This window comes from Pongo abelii, chromosome 7 (genome assembly GCF_028885655.2).
Source record: "Pongo abelii isolate AG06213 chromosome 7, NHGRI_mPonAbe1-v2.0_pri, whole genome shotgun sequence".
Lineage (NCBI taxonomy): Eukaryota > Metazoa > Chordata > Mammalia > Primates > Hominidae > Pongo > Pongo abelii.
The window spans coordinates 17,867,825-17,885,033 of NC_071992.2; the positions used below are offsets into that span (position 1 = coordinate 17,867,825).

At 36.7% G+C, this 17,209-nt stretch overlaps 1 protein-coding gene across 1 annotated transcript in view; it reads right to left on the bottom strand.

Annotated features, from left to right (window-relative positions):
- Window positions 1-17,209, bottom strand: part of MSR1 (macrophage scavenger receptor 1) — a 77,358-nt gene that overhangs the window by 10,975 nt on the left and 49,174 nt on the right. The window lies entirely within an intron of this gene.

Here is a 17,209-nt window from a genome sequence, read left to right on the forward strand (position 1 = left end):
GTCATTTAGATTTTTCATACCATTGAAAAATTATAACTAAATGGTTCATTATTTTCTTGACATACAAACATACAAACTTATGAACATATAATGCAGAGATTTTCAATGGTATAGGAGGGCGAGGAGCAGATATTTCAGAATATCATAAACACAAAAATAGGTGATCAAACTTCATGTCTTTTACCAAGGGAAACAAGGGAACTATAGTGACAACATTCATTTAGAAATAGCAAAGACTTTCCTTGTTGTGAGTTTCCTAGATTCTGTAACAAAGTTTTTGTGTTTTTCTTTTTTAGAAAAAAATATTAATGAGACAAAAAAACAGACAATTTTGTTTATTTTTAGAAATGATTCAAATAGTAAACTACAAAGAAACTTTGTTTATAATTATAAAAGTAATTTTGTTCTGTAATGTCTAATCAAAATGATCATATGTACAATAAACTTTTATAAAATCTTGATCATGCTACAGAAAGATTTACATAAATATGAAATGGCTCTTTTCTATTTTTAAAAACCAATATATATGCACTTTGACCTAGTGACAGATTAAATAAAACAGTGCAACAAATATTATAAGAGCAATTCACTTGGCGTATGAAAAATCTCTCAACAGCCTGTATTATTCTGCTAAGTATTTGTTTAGAAAATTATTTGGCTAAAGAACAGAATGAAAGGCAGAGATGAAAAATTATTTTTAAAAATTTAGTTAATATCAAATAAAAATAATATTTTCTAATAATCATAAAATAAATGTAATTCTATGTAAACAAAAGATATCTTTTCAAATATAAGTTTGAGGAATGCTATATTATAAAAAAAGATGTAAATTTCATAACACGGAGTTTTCGGGGATGGCTTTTTGGAGCTCAATTAATTGAAGAAATATTCAGTAACTTCTTTTTCTCCAATTTGAATTCATTTTGTTAGAACAGTAATCTAATAACATTTAAAGTTACTAGATTACTGTTTCAACAAATGTTTTTAACTTATGCTTATTACTGTTTTAACAGGAATTTAATAACATTTAGATTACTGACAATTTCCTGTAATGAAATTGAGTGACTTGAGCCATGCAGAAACATAAAAGGTGGCATGTTACTATATATATAATTATAATTATTCTCTTGATTCTTCCAAAATATAATTCAGTGCTAAATACTGATTTAGTGTAAGCATGCCTGAGTGGATAAGTCCTTCTTCACTTAATAAGCATAAGTTAAAAACATTTTTAGAAATGAAAATCATTTGTTATTATAGTATTTCAACTTTCGTTTACTAGTAAAATTCCTGAGTGGCCCAATCATTTCCTGTAATTGCCTAAAGAAAATGAGAAAGAAAAATCTAAGAATGGATTATGAGAAGCCTTTACATATTAGAGTCATGTTTTATTAACTAGTGTGATATCCAAATGTTTATTTTTATACAAGTCGAATACATCCAAACATATGTATCATGCATGCATGCTATGAAAAATCAGGCATATTCAAACATTTGATTATATGAGCATTGTTGTCCTGCTGTCCAAACAAATGTATGTAAGCATTCTCACTGCCCATTGTTTACCTCTTACTCCTTCCAAAATGTCATGAACGAGTCTTGCTTGTCCTGGAGCAGTGGTTCTCAAATAATAATATGCAGCAGAACAAGCTCCCAACAGCTAATGCTGTTGGTCCAGGGACCACGATTTGAGAACCACTAACCTAGATGATTGCAGTACATATTTAGAAGAGGAGACATATTATATCAGAAACAGATGGTGCTGCTGATACAATCCTTTGATCTCATTTATTGCAAAGAGAATGGCTGACTGTAAATTTCTGCCAAATTCCCTATGCTCAAGGGATCCTGAGGGGGAGTAGGTACCCCTATTCAAATTCTTTTTTTTTTTTTTTTTTTTTTTGAGACGGAGTCTTGCTATCTCCCAGGCTGGAGTGCAGTGACTGCGATCTCGGCTCACTGCAAGCTCTGCCTCCCGGGTTCAGGCCATTCTCCTGCCTCAGCCTCCCCAGTAGCTGGGACTACAGGCGCCCGCCACCACGCCCGGCTAATTTTTTGTATTTTTTAGTACAGATGGGGTTTCACCGTGTTAGCCTGGATGGTCTTGATCTCCTGACCTCGTGATCCACCCACCTCAGCCTCCCCAAAGTGCTGGGATTACAGGCGTGAGCTACGGAGCCCGTCCCTCTATTCAAATTCTTTAGGGCCAAATATGTTTGGGTATGCTGATTCGTATCTGTCACCTGAAATATTTTTCAGTTATAAATAAACTATTGACAGGTGTCCACACATTGTTGATCCTTGACCATTTCTGACGTAATACAGAGGAAAGGCGTCTGAATAGGTCAGTAGACTCATTTGAGAGTTGGCTTCACCTACTATTCAACTGCTCTGTTTTGGTGATGTAGAAAAGTTCATTTGGTCATCAACCTTGATCATAGCATTTTCTCTGTAAGACTGAAGGATCAAAACTTCTCTGAAATTAGCTAATTCATTGTCATAAAGATGTAAAGAATGTCCATCGTTTCTTTGGCATCAAGCTAATACATTTAGTCAGATAGGGCTTTTTTTTCCATTTGGGTATTTTTACCTTGTATATAAAGATTTCAGAAGACATGTATATATGTGTGTGTGTGCGTGTGTGTGTGTGTGTTTCTGGATAGCTGTTTCCTCTTAACTTTATTTGTGTAGACATTTTCTAGATTCAAATCAAATAAACACAGATAAGCATTGACTATGTGCCTAAACAATGATTCCGTGTATTATTATTTTTTAATTGGTGAAAAAACAGAAACAGAAACTAAAGTAATTTAAACCAAAACCAAAATAATAATGTATTTTAAGAACACTGGATGTTTCATAGAACCCAAGGATAAGATTATAGTTAGGTATCTGGAATAGCTGACCCAAGACCCGAATCTGCTTAGGAGTCTCCAACTTGTACTCAAGCTTCTTTCTGTAGGTTGCTTTATTATTCTTTTTTTGTTGCAAGCTAGATATCTTTGCTCTCCTGTTCACGTGATAGAACACGTCTGTTAACAGCTCTTAAGTTTATATTTTATAGTTTCTTTCTCGATGACAGTTACTGTCTCTTTCTCAGTGACAGACTGACAGTTCTAACACTCACCTAACTTGATATTTTACAGCCTATTTCTTCGTGATAGATTCTAAAATATCCAGTGAAGTTCTCCTATGGCCTAGTTTGGGCCAAATGCCCATCTGTGGACTGGACAAACACGCAGAGTCGTTTGCATGAACATGGCATTCCCAGAACGAGAATGGGGAGGCATTTCCTTGTTGAAAGACTTTTGAGCAGACAAAAAACCTTAAGTCCATTCCATAAAAGATATTTTAATGATCTTGGTGCATTTATGCAAATATTTGCTGTTTCTTTACAGAAGAAGTTTGGGAATCCCTGGCAGAATTACAAACATAGTAGACTAGAATGATAGAGGATTTCATGGGAATATTCTTGCCGAGTGACTTGTGGAATAAATAAGGTCATGATTAATCTCTGCTTACCTTTCCAACCTAACCGTTGAGAAATTCTCCCCACCCGCATTGCTTTGTCTTTTTACTTTATATATAACTACTCACATTTTCCAAATAAGTCTCATTCTCCTATATTTCTGGGGCTTTGGTTCCTGTCTGGAATGTTCCTTCTTCCCTTCCCACTTCCCCTTTCATTTCTACACTCTTAGTCTCCAAATTTGGATTGGTTATTCCACAGCACTATTACAGATGCTATACCAAACCACAGTAAACTTGTTTGTTTTCCCCAGTAGACTGAAAGAAACCCCTTACAGTCATCTTTTCAGCATCTGACAAAATGCAAGTTGTCACTTAGTAGTCACTTGATGAAGAGTTATGGCATGAATGAGTAAATGAATGAATGGTAAGCTTCTCTTGATACACGAACTGCATTACCCAGTGAGATTAAATTGGCAAACGCTTAAAATATCAAATCATAGAAGAAACTGAATTTAATATTTCATAAGTCTTTAGAGGGAATAGAATATAGTTTCTATGAGTAGAAACAGAAAAATCATGAAGGAAAGATTGATTTAACTGGCATAAACATAAGTGTTTTTATGGAAAAAAACCCATTATGGCTGGCTACCGAGAGCCTCTCCAAATACGAGGGTTTGGTGGGAGGCTCTGATTAGAGAAGCCTGAGACATTAGAAAATCTGATTTTGTCAGCTCAGTGAGCAGACCTATCTCTTAGATGCAGACTAATGTTAAGCAGAATCTTGGGACTAAATGTCAATTCAATTTACAATGAGAAATGTAATTGCCTTAAAAACTGGAATATTTGAATCTGCTTGACAAGGCCATTTTCTCCCCTTGGGCAATCTGCATAGGAAGGCAAATCACAGTGAGTGAACTCTTAGTTTAATTAATTTATTAATTTACAATGAGACTTAGCAGTGAGATTTTGCTTCTGGGACAGGCCAATGATCTTTGGTTAACACATTTTTCTTTATATATGTTAATACATTCAGTCAGGTTAAATGATTTGACATATCTCTGCTGATTCACTGAATGTTCATTCTATAATTTAACTTTTTAAAGGCAATCTCACTATTCTTATGTCCCAGCTCTTTACATCTCTATGACAATGAGTTAGCTAGTTTCAGAGAAGTTTTAATCCTTTCTTTAGGAAAGAACTGGGACATAAGCATAGTACATACATATGTAGTAAATGCACAAAAACATGAACGGAAGGAAACAAACTCCAGGATAAAGGTTTACCCTGGAAAGGAAGACAGGTAGACATACTAGGACTTCAACTCTGTTCATAACATTGTATTTCTTTTAAAAATTTTTAAAAGTTTTTCTTTAGAGACAAGGTGTCCCTGTGTCTCCCAGATTGAAGTGCTGTGGTGCAATCATAGCTCACTGCAGCCTCAAACTCCTGGGCTCAAGTGATCCTCCTGCCTTGGCCTCCCAAGGTGATGCGATTACAGGTATTAGCCACTGCACCCAGCCAAAATTATATTTCTTGAAAAACAAATACTTGTAGTCAAGATGGTAAATGTGAACATTTCAAAGGTCCAAGTGGTACACATGACTATGTATTAGCTATTTAGTATAAATATTATTTTTCTTTATTTTTGAAATATATTTTAAAGAAGGAAAGAACACATTCACAGCAATGTTGACAGAGCCACACCTGAACCCTGAACAAATTATTTAAAGTGTCCCATATACGAGTCTACCCTTAAAAGTTAGAGAAAAGATACTACGAATCTATTCATCGATGTTAGAAAGACAACATTTAAACTTGAAAAGTCAGGCAACATGTAAGGTCTTCTTTGCATGTGTCAATTACCATTACTCAGTGGAAAGAAATAACTGAAGTGAGAAATGACTTTTGAGGAGCATAACAGTTATTATCCTATTGTTTACTCACAGTCATGATTTCTTTTTTTGTATCATTTATTGGAATTAGGATTTAGGGTTAAATTTATTACAATGGTAGTTATGATATTTGAGATGCAAACATAATACAGAAATTAAAAAAAAATCTGGTTGCAGTTAGACCTGAAAGTTCTCACAACATGGCAAAATTCCTTTAAGAAGATAACAGATTCTTTATTTAAGATAATCACCTTAATGAGATACTTAGCAATGAAATGTGCAACCCAAATATCTGATACCTGAAGAAACTGAGTTAAATTTCTCTAGAAAAATAACATAACAGATTGTGTTACTCCTAAAGCCAGGAAGACAAGTATTTTGGAAATCCTGGGACAGAGTCAAGAGGAGATATTTTTGTAATTTTTGAAGAGACAGGATTTCACCATGTAGCCTAGGCTGGTCTCCAACTCCTGAGCTCAAGCGATTTGCTTACTTTGGCCTCCCAAAGTCCTGGGATTACAGACATGAGCCATTGCACCTGGCCATAGGTGTAATTTTGCACAGTTTACTTAATCGTTCTAAATCCTCATGGGGAGAACACCAGAGTGATAGATTCCTTGTGAGGATTAAGTAAAGGAGGTATATAAAGTGCTTTTCAGACTGTGTGGTACAGAGGGTTCATTCTACACATTATAGGTATTATTGATACTATTATTTCTTAAAAATTCAAATTTCTGGCCTAATGATGGGGAATAGGTGATGGGAGAACAAAAGTATCATATATTAAATAACAGTTTCTCAACTACTTTGTGCTTCAGAATCCCAAGGAGAACTTTTGGAAATCACATGTATCAAGCCCACAGCACAAACTCCCTGAAATCAGAATATCTGTATGTCATGTCCAGGCATCTTTATATGATGAAAGCCTCACGAGTCATTCTGATGTTCACCATATCCTGAGCCCAACTTCTAGAACAATACTAGAATACATATGATCACTTAGAGAGTTACAAATCATTCGCATTATGGAAGAATTAAACTAATACATTGCCACCCAATAAGCAATCAGCAAGACTATTTCTAAACATGATTGAACAAGATAGTGAGTTTGATCCACTTTTTAGTGCCCTGGACCCTGCATTCTGAGATTCTTAAAGGAAATCATGTCTTATCCACCATTTGGTAATTATCTCTTCGGGTTAGGCAATAAGTATATCTTATCTCTACACACAATAGCTTGTCAAGGGGAAAGCTCGGGATCAAAAGTAGAGACAGCAAGAGTTATTTTGAATGAAAAAATGTGGCATTCTTTCTTAGCCATGGCTAGATGTTAACATAATGCCACACAAGAGATGACTTCACAATGAATATAACATATCTAAAGAGAAAGAGAGTGAGACTGAGCCCAAATGATTTACTTTGAACACCTGGATCCTGCTATGCCTGAAGCCATCTGTTGGAATTGTAATTCTTAATTATGTAAACCAATAGACTCTATTTTGTGATTAAAGATGTTTCTGTTACTTTCCACTTAACAGTTCTTACAAATACCTCAATGGTGATTATTTGTCATATTAGAAGTGATTGCTCAGGTCATCCTGTTTGTCATTAATCCCATCACCATTGGTTATTGTCTATTTAAAATGCATTATTCTGGTAATTTTTATTATCTCATGAGACAATGTAAAAGAACATCACTGAAATGTAAATACACAATAATGGCAATAAAAAAAGTGAAATTGTTCTCATAACTATAAAAACACCAGAATGCATCAAATGTGTTTATGGTGCGATTTAGGCCCTCTTTAAGAACAAAGTTACAGAAAGATAGACAAAGAAAACTGAATTCATTCTGAAACAGTTCCAGCCGTGTGCTGCAGAGCTCCTGCCCACAGACACAGGATCAATTCTTGATGCCTTCCTATTATGTACTGAATTGTGTCGCTCCAATATTCGTATGCTGAAGTCCTAAACCCCAACGTGACTGTATTTAAAGACAGAGCCTGTATAGAGGTAATTCAGGTTCAATTAGGTCATAAGGGCAGAATCCTAACTTGATAGGACAGGTGCCCTATAGGAACAGATAGAGACACCAGGAGCTCAGTGCTCACACAGAAACTGCCTCATGAAGTCACAATGAGAAGGTGGCTGTCTGCAAGCCAAAGAGAAGCCTCAGGAGAAACCAATCCTGCCCCCAGCTTGATCATGGGCTTTTAATGTCAAGAACTCTGAGGAAATAAATATCTATAATTTAAGCTATGTTATCTGTGGTATTCTGTTATGACAACCCAAGCAGACTAATATGTTTTCTTTTTTCACTTACGTTGTGTGTTTTTACTTGCAAAGGAGAAATAGCATACTTCAGTGCATATAAACTTAAAAATACAAGCTTCTTCTTTAATTTATAGGTGGAGTTATGCTGCCATACTTGCTATGTTGTGATTTGAACACACTGAAAATCGCTTTTCTGAAAATAATCACTTTGTCCCTAAAACACCTACTTTAAAGGCTGATTTTTATTTAAAAATGACTTAAGTACTTACAAAGGACCTATTAGATATTTTAATACATTAATAATAATAATATGTTTGTTAGCTTACACTCTGATAAAGTACATGTCCTTTTGGTGCAGAAATAGTATTTCTAGGTGCAGGTAATGTATTGGGTAACAGGATTAAGTGAGAATGCAACAGGAAAGAGTTTGAGGTGGAAGATGTTTTATAATAAAACATAATCATTTTATAGGGGAAAATAAGTTTTGTTGTAAATCATATGAACTTTTTGTGAAAATATTGTACACAGAAACTGAATATTTGTATGCAGTTAAAGAGGTTTACTTGTCTTTTGAGCTTTCTAGGAAATAAAAATTCAGAATTATATAAAACATCATTAGGAAATGGGTCATTTTGCTAAATAATTCACATTAGAATTCCTTTATATAGGTCCCTACAATACCTCAGGGTCCAATATTTTACTTTGGCATGGATTAAGCAGGATGTGAGTAAGAAGTAGAAAATGAAAATAACTACAGCATCCAGGAAAGGATTAAGAGTCTGTAGGCTAAGCCGTAATGGGGGAATTTCTTGAAGACTCCATGTGAAACAAGCCAACTGTGTCGTTCTAGGAAATCTGGTCTTAAGATTCACCTCAGGTTGGGTGCCGCGGCTTATATCTGTAACCCCAGCACTTTGGGAAGTCAAGGCAGGCAGATAATTTGAGTTTGGCAGTTAGAGACCAGCCTGGGCAAGACAGCAAAACCCCGTTCCCCACAAAAAATTTTAAAAAATAGCTGAGTGTGGTGACCTGTGCCTGTAGTTCCAGCTACCTGGGAGGCTGAGGTGGGAGGATCACTTGAGCCCAGGAGGCAGAGATTGCAGTGACCCAAGATCATGCCACTGCACTCCATCATGGGTCACAGAGAGAGACTATCCCCCCAACACCCCCTAAAAAAGATTTACATCTTAAGGGCAGCACATTTCCAGAGACGATCGGCTGAGGGGGGGCAAATAATAGGCTGTGAGCCTATACAGGGAAAGTGCTTGAATTTGAGCAAAATAAATAATCTTGTGTGAGTATCAGGCTAATTTTCTTACTGCAGAATAGGAAGCCTGGAGTTGTTCCTTCAAAGGGCAGGAAAGGTACTTGCTACTCAGGCTATGGAGGAAAGGGAAGTGGTGTGTTGGGCCTCTGCTTCGTCTGCATTCCTGCACATAATTGCGTGAATTTCCACTTTTGCTGCTGTGAAAAACGGGGCTGATGTTTTTCCTTCTAATTGGTTCTGGTGAGAGTGAGGCTGTGAGAGTCAGCTGGGATAGGGACTAAGCAGGACAAGTGCTAACTGCTGGATCCACAATCGATTTAAATCTCTATTTCAAACGACAAAACATACAGGTATATCCTGTTTTATTGGTCTTCACTTTATTGCACTTCACAGATCCTGCATGTTTTACAAATTGAAAGTTTGTGGTAATTCTGTGTCCTGAAAGTCCGTCAGTGTCATTTTTCCAATAGCATGTGCTCGCTTTGTGTCTTTGTGTCACATTTTGCAAATTCTCACAGTATTTCAAACTTTTCCTTTGTTACAAATGCTTTCTTCTGCCCCCACTTAGATGATCACTGTATTTTATCTTTAAGTATATTAACATGGTGACAAATCGATTTATTTCATTTTTTTAAACTTTTATATTAGGTTCAGGCGTACCTGTGAAGGTTGATTATATAGGTAAATGGCGTGTCGTGGCAATTTGGTGGACACAGATTATTTTGTCATCCAGGTAATAAGCATAGCAGCTGATAGCTTTTCGATCCTCACCCTCCTCCCACCTTCCACCCTCGAGTAGAACCCATTGTCTGTTGTTCCCTTTTTTGTGTCCGTATCTACTCCAAGTTTAGTTCCCACTTACAAGTGAGAACATGAGAACTTACTGTGTGTGTTTGCTAAGGATAATGGCCTCCAGCTCCAACCATATTCCTTCAAAGAACATGACTGATTCTTTTGTATGGCTGCATGGTCTTCCACGGTGTATATGTACCACATTTTCTTTATCCAGCCTACCAATGATGGGCGTTTAGGTTGATTCCATGTCTTTGCTATCGTGAATAGTGCTGTGATGAACATATGCGAGTATGTGTTTTTATGGTAGAACGATTTGTATTCTTCGGGTATATACTCAGTAATGGGATTGCTGGGTCAAATGGTAATTCTGTTTTAAGTTCTTTGAAAAACCACCAAAGTGCTTTTCACAATGACCGAACTAATTTACATTTCCATGAGCAGACGATAAGCATTCTCTTTTCTCCACAAACTCGTCACCACAGCATCTGTAATTTTTTGACTTTTTAATAAACAGCCATTCTGACAGGTGTGAGGTGGTATCTCATTGCGCTTTTGGTTTGCATTTCTCTAACGATTAGTGATGTTGAATATTTTTGCATATGCTTGTTGGCCACGTGTATGTCTTCCTTTGAAAATTGTCTGTTCATGTCCTTTGCTCATTTTTTGTAGGGTTTATTTTTTGCTTGTTAAGTTCCTTACAGATTCTGGATATTAGACATTTTTTGATACATAGTTTGCAAATATTTTCTCCCATTCTATGTATCTGTTTACTCTGTTATTAGTTTTTTTTTTTGTTTTTTTTTTTGTGGTGCAGAAGCTCTCTAATTAGGACCCATTTGTCAATTTTTATTTTTGATGCAATTGCTTTTGGCATCTTCATCGTGAAACCTTTACCAGGTCCTATGTTCAGAATGGTATTTCATAGGTTATCTTTCAGAGTTTTTATAGTTTTAGGCTTTACTTTTAAGTCTTTAAGCCATCTTGAGTTGATTTTTGTATATGGTGTAAGGAAAGAGTTCACTTTCAATCTTCTGCATATGGCTAATCAGTTATCCCAGCACCATTTATTGAAAAGGGAGTGCTTTTCCTATTGCTTGTTTTTATCGGCTTTGTCAAAGATCAGATAGTTGTAGATGGTTGGCAACGTTTCTGGGTTCTCTATTCTGTTCCATTGGTGTATGTGTCTGTTTTTGTACTAGTACCATGCTGTTTTTGTTCTGTACCCCTGTAGTATAGTTCGAAGTCAGGTACCATGATATCTCCAGTTTTGTTCTTTTTCTTAAAATTGGCTTGGCTCTTTGGGCTCTTGTTTGGTTCCGTATACACTTTAAAATAGATTTGTTTTTTTTTTCTAATTATGGAAGAATGTCATTGGTAGTTTGAGAGGAATAGCATTGAATGTATAAATTGCTTTGGGCGGTGTGGCCATTTTAATGATACTGATTCTTCCTATCCATGAGCTTGGAATGTTTTTCTATTTGTTTGTGTCATCTAGGATTTCTTTGAGCAGTGGTTTGTAGTTCTCCTTGCAGAAGTCCTTCACTCCCCTTTTTAGCTGTATTCCTAGGAATTTTATTCTTTTTGTGGCAATTGTGAATGGGATTGCATTCCTGATTTGGCTCTCAGCTTGACTGTTATTGGTGTACAGAAATGCTAGTGATTTTTGTACACTGATTTTGTATCCTATAACTTTGTTGAAGTTGTTTATCAGCTGAAAGAGCTTTTGGGTCAAGACTATGGGGTTTTCTAGATATAGAATCATGTTGTCTGCAAACAGAGATGGTTTGACTTTTTCTCTTCCTATTTGGATGCCGTATATTTCTTTTTTTGTTTGTTTTGTTTTTTTGAGACGGAGTCTCACTCTATCACCCAGGCTGGAGTGCAGTGGCATGATCTTGGCTCACTACAACCCCTGCCTCCCAGGTTCAAGTGATTCTCCTGCCTCAGCCCCCCGAGCAGCTGGGACTACAGGCACCCACCACCACACTGGCTGATTTTTGTATTTTTAGTAGAGACGGGGTTTTGCCATTTGGCCAGGCTGGTCTGGAACTCCTCACCTCAGGTGATCTCCCCACTGCAGCCTCCCAAAGTAGATGCCCTATATTTCCTTATCTTGCCTGATTGCTCTGGCCAGGACTTCCAATATCATGCTGAACAGGAGTAGTGGAGAGGACATCATTATCTTGTGTTGGTTTTCAAGGGGAATGTTTCCAGTTTTTGACCATTTAATATGATGTCACCTGTTGGTTTTTCATAGATGGCTCTTATTATTTTGAGATATGTTCCTTCGACACCTACTGTATTGAGAGTTTTTAACATGAAGAGGTGTTGAATTTTATCAGAAGCGTTTGCTGTATCTATTGAGATCATCGTGTAGTTTTTGTGAGGTGAATCACACTTATTGATTTGCAGACTTTTCCATTATTAGTAAAATATGGGGAGATTAAAACAAAGTTTGTGGAAAAATGCAATTAAAAGGTAAAAATCACAAAATATAAACTTTATTTCTCAACATAAGCTCCACCAAGTTCAAGACACTTTTATAGGTGATGATACTAGCCATTTAGTCCATCCCTAAAAACCTGAGGATCTTAAGAATTTAACTATATCAATGTTGTAATCTTCTCATTATTAAAAGAAGAAAAATTGGTGTCCTTTAAAAATATTTTGAGAGTGGGAAGCAAAAAGAAGTCAGAAGGAGCCAAATGAAGATTGTAAGATACACGCCCAATGATTTCCCATTGAAACTCTCCCAAAAATTGTCCTAGTTTGATGAGAGAAATGAGCAAGAGCATTGTCATGATGGAGACTCCCTGGAGAAGCTTTCCTGGGAGTTTACTGTTAAAACTTTGGATAACTTTCTCAAAATACTCTCATAGTAAGCCTCGGTTATCATTCTTTGGCCCTCCAGGAAGTCAACAAGAAAAATCACTTGCGCATCCTCAAAAACTGTTGTAAGAACCTTTGTTCTTGACTGCTCTGCTTTTGCTTTGACTGTAACACTTCTACATCTTGGTAGCCATTGCTTTGATTATGCATTGTCTTCAGTATTGTACTGGTAAATCCATGTTTTATCTTCTCCTATAATTCTTCAAATAAATGCCTCAGGATCTTGACCCCACTTATTTAAGATTTCCATTGAAAGCTCTGCTCTTGTCTGCAGCTGATCTGGACAGAATAGTTTTGGCACCCATCTAGAAAAAACTTTACTCAACCTTAATTTCTAAGTCACAGTTGTGAAAGCCAAACCAGCTGAGATGTCTGTGGTGTTGGCTGTTGTTCTGCTGTCTCAGTTCTTTTCAATTAAGGCACAAACAAGATGAATTTTTTTCCTCACAAATTGATGTGGATAGTCAGCTGCTGCAGGCTTCATCTTCAACATTTTCTTATCCCTTTGTAAAACTGAGTTCTGTTTTTGTAAACTGCTGATTCCTTTGGGACATTGTGCCTATAAACTTCTCATAAAGTATCAGTGATTTCACCATTCTTCCAAACAAGTTTCATCATCAACTTTATGTGTGTTCTTGGTTCCATTTTAGCAATATTTATGTGGCTCTGATAGGGGCTCTTTTTAAATAGATACCTTATTTTTCTTAGTGCATCAAATTAGATTCTATTCAGACATGTTATAATAAGCTAGCTTGTTTTATGCAGAATTTTTGAAATCCATGTATAGTGTTTTCATAATACATATTTTCCATGATTTTTTGAAGACCCCTTGCATTTGTTATGGCAATCAGTGACCTTTGAGATTACCATTGTGATTAGTTTGGGGAACCACAAACCATGCCCATAAAAGATGGCAAACTGAGTCGATATATGTTGTGTGTATTCTGACTGCTCCACCAACTGGCTGTTCCCCCTTCTGTCTCTCTTTCTCTCCTCAGGCATCCCTATTCCCTGAGACACAACAATATTGAAATTAGACAAATTAGTAACCTTAACAACGACCTCTAAGTGTTCCAGTGAAAGGAAGAGTGGCACATCTCTCATTTAAATCAAAAGCTACACATGATAAACCTTAGTGAGAAAGGCATGTTGAAAGTCAAGATAGGCTGAAAGTATGAAAGTTATCTAAATTGTAAATATGAGAAAAAGTTCTTGAAAGCAATTAAAAGTGCCACTCCAGTGAACACAAAAATAATAAGAGAACAAACCACCTTATTGCCGATATAAAGTTTTAGTTAGTGGCCTTCATATATGATCAAAACAACCATGACATTCACTTAAGACAAATCCAAGTCCAGAGCAAGGCTCTACCTCTCTTCAATTCTGTGGAGGCTGAGAAAGGTGAGGAAACTGCAGGAGAAAAGTTGGAAGCTAGCAGAGGTTGGTTCATAAGGTTTAAGGAAAGAAGCCATCTCCATAACATAAAAGTACAAGGTGAATTAGCAAGTGTGGATATAGAAGCTTCAGATAATTGTCCAGAGGATCTAGTTAGGATAACTGATGAAACTGACTACACTAAATAACAGGTTTTCAATGTAGATGAAACAGCTTCTGTTGAAAAAGATGCCATCTATAACTTTCACACTTAGAGAGGAGTAGTTCATGCTTGACTTCAAAGCTTTGAAGTATAGGCTAATTCCCTTGTTAGGGGCTAATGCAGCCGGTGACTTTAAGTTGAAGGAAATGCTCATTTGCTATTCTGAAAATTCTAGGGCCCTTAAGAGTTATGCTAAATGTCCTCTCCCTGTGCTCTAGAAATAGGACAACGAGGCCTGGGTAACAGCACCTCTGTTGACAGCATGGTTTACTAAATATTTTAATCTCACTGTTGAGATTTATTGCTCAGAAAAAAAATCCTCTTAAAATATTACTGCTCATTAACAGTGCACCTGGTCACCCAAGAACCCTGATGGAGATGGACAGAAAGACTGGTGGTGTTTTCATGCCTGCTAACACAATATCCATTGTGTAGCCCATGGATCAAGGATTAATTTTTACTTTCAAGTCTTATTATTTAAGAAATACATCTTGTAAGGCTATAACTGCCAAAGAGAGTGATTCCTCTGATGTGTCTGAGCAAAGTAAGTTGAAAACTTTTTGGAAAGGTTTCACAATCCTATATAGCGTTAAAAGAATTTATAATTCATGGGAGAAGGTCAAAGTATTGAGGTTAACTGGAATTTGGAAGAAGTTGATTCCAACCCTCATGAATGACTGTGAGGGGTTCAAGACTTTAATGGAGAAAGTCACTACAGATGTGGTATAAATAATAAGAGAAGTAGAGAACTAGAATTAGAAGTGGAGCCTAAGAATGTGGCTGCATTGCTGCAATCGATAAAACTTGAACGGATTAGGGGTTGCTTCTTACGGATGAGCAAAGAAAGTGGTTTATTGAGATAAAACCTACCCCTGAAGGGAAGATGCTGTGAACATTGTTGAGATGACAACAAAGGATTTAGAATATTATATAAATTTAGTTGACAAAGCAGCAGCAGAGTATGAGAGGACTGATTTTAATTTTGAAAGAAGTTCTAAAGTGGGTAAATGCTATCAAATAGCATCCATTGCATGCAGCAGAGAAATCTCTCATGAGGAGAAGACTCAATCAGCGTGGCATATTTCATTGTTGTCTTAAGAAATTGCCACACCCACCCCAATCTTCAGCAACCATCACGCTGATTAGTAAGCAGCCATCAACACTGAGGCAACACCCTCCACCAGAAAAAGATAACAACTTCCGGAAGGTTCAAATGATTGTTAGCATTTTTTAGCAATAAAAAGTATTTTAAAAATTAAAGAATGTACATTATTTTAAAGACATAATGCTATGCCACACTTAAAAGACTCCAGTGTAGTGTAAATATAACTATTATATGCACTGGGAAACCAAAAAATTTGTCTGGCATGTTTCATGTGATAATTGCTTTTTTTTTTTTTGCCTTGGTCTAGAACTAAAACCACAATATGTCCACAGTATGCCTGTATTAGCTATACACTCTATTAAGAAACACATCTATTGTGTAAATGGAATGCTGCATTTTTTTGAGAAGGAGTATTGCTCTGTCTCCAGGCTGGAGTGCAATGGCATGATCTCGGGTCACTGCAACCTCTGCCTCCTGGGTTCAAGCGATTCTCCTGCCTCAACCTCTCAAGTATTTGGGACTACAGGCATGCACAACCACACCCAGCTAAATTTTGTAATTTTAGTACAGACAGGGTTTCACCATGTTGGCCAGGATGGTCTCAATCTCTTGACCTTGTGATCCGCCCACCTTGGCCTCCCAAAGTGCTGGGATTACAGGTGTGAGCCACCGATAATTTGTGAACCCACAGAAAGCTCTAAACACCATGTAACTGTCAAGGATGAGCAGCATTTACCTAAGTTACCTGGAACCATCCCTACTCAGGTACACTCAGTTCTGCTAACTCATAACCAGTGCTACTAAGAAAGTACATTATGGAGTTAAAAAAAAAAAGACACAATAAAAAAAGACAGACATTGTAGCAGCCAAATAGTAGTGAAAAATGTTAAGGCTGAGCCCGTTAGCAAAATAAAGATAGAATATTAACAGGTAGTTCTTCCCCAGGCACACATAAGTAGCTCTCATTAGTGATAATGGAAGCTTTGTGAGCATTCCAGGAAGACTATGTTTCTGAGTAATATCCTTAGGAGGGAGACTAGAGGCAATAGCTCGAGTAGTTATGAAGGTGGAAACATAAACAAATAAAGAATAACTGAGAATGCTTATTTGGAATTTGATCTGCTGTAAGAATTTTTCTCTTTAGCTCTTCAAACTACTAGGCCCATTCTAGAAAACCAAACTGCTCATTACAAATTTCTTCCCTTTCTGCCTTTCTCTCTCTCTACCTATCTCTTTCTCTCTTTCCCTCTCTTTCTCTTTGCATACCCTCCAAATGACATATCTGTGATATTTATATATAAAAATACATAACACTAGTGTGGGAATATTGAATGGAGTCATAAGGACTTTGGAGATTTAAAGACCTGGCTTTGAGTTTCTGTTCTTCCACTTATTAGCAGTAAGCCTCAGTTTATAATTCTAGAAATTGGGATAATAGTCCTTCACCCAAATGCTCTTCTGAGGATTAATGTATAAAGCACCAAAAACCCTGTTGGGTTGGGTGTGGTGGCTCACACCTGTAATCCCAAGATTTTGGGAGGTTGAGGCAGAAGGATCTCTTGAGGTCAAGAGTTTGGACCAGCCTTGACAATATAGTGAGATCCCATCTTTTTTTTTTTTTTTTTTTTTTAAATAGCCAAGCATGGTGGTGTGTGCCTGAAGTCCTAGCTACTCAGGAGGCTGAGGTGGGAGGATCATTTAAGCCCAGGAGCTTAAACTGCAGTGAGCTATGGTCGTGTCACTGTAGTCCAGCCTGTGCAACAGAGCAAGACTCTGTCTCTTAAAAAAAGATAAAGAAAAGGAAAAAAAAAAAAAAGCCCGTCCTTGCCTCACGGGCTTTACTTTGATCAAAAATGCTTTGGAAAAAGACTAGTATTCATTTAAGATTAAGCTGAGTCCTCAGTGAAAATCAAATGAAA